Raw genomic sequence first — 279 nt, 5'->3', positions numbered from 1 at the left:
AAAGCATGTGTGCTAAACAATGTGAACCATATTGTTCTCGGGGATCGCTATTGGGCCTTTGCAAATCGTCTTTGCATGTGTCCATAGTCTAGACGTGATCGTCTACTGTTAACTCTTTACTATGATCGGACAAACTAAGTACTTATGGACAATGTACTAGACGTGGTTATCATGAACCTGTGTCTTGATCTGGCCGATCCATGTCTGGGTCATAGACCTCGTCTATACATGTCCACTACTTGTCTCATGAGTGTTCAAGATCAATGATCATTGCTGTGA

Source organism: Brassica oleracea, chromosome C7, assembly GCF_000695525.1.
Source record: "Brassica oleracea var. oleracea cultivar TO1000 chromosome C7, BOL, whole genome shotgun sequence".
Taxonomy (NCBI): domain Eukaryota; kingdom Viridiplantae; phylum Streptophyta; class Magnoliopsida; order Brassicales; family Brassicaceae; genus Brassica; species Brassica oleracea.
The sequence above is the reverse complement of the archived record's forward strand: the minus strand, read 5'-3'. Positions refer to the sequence as shown.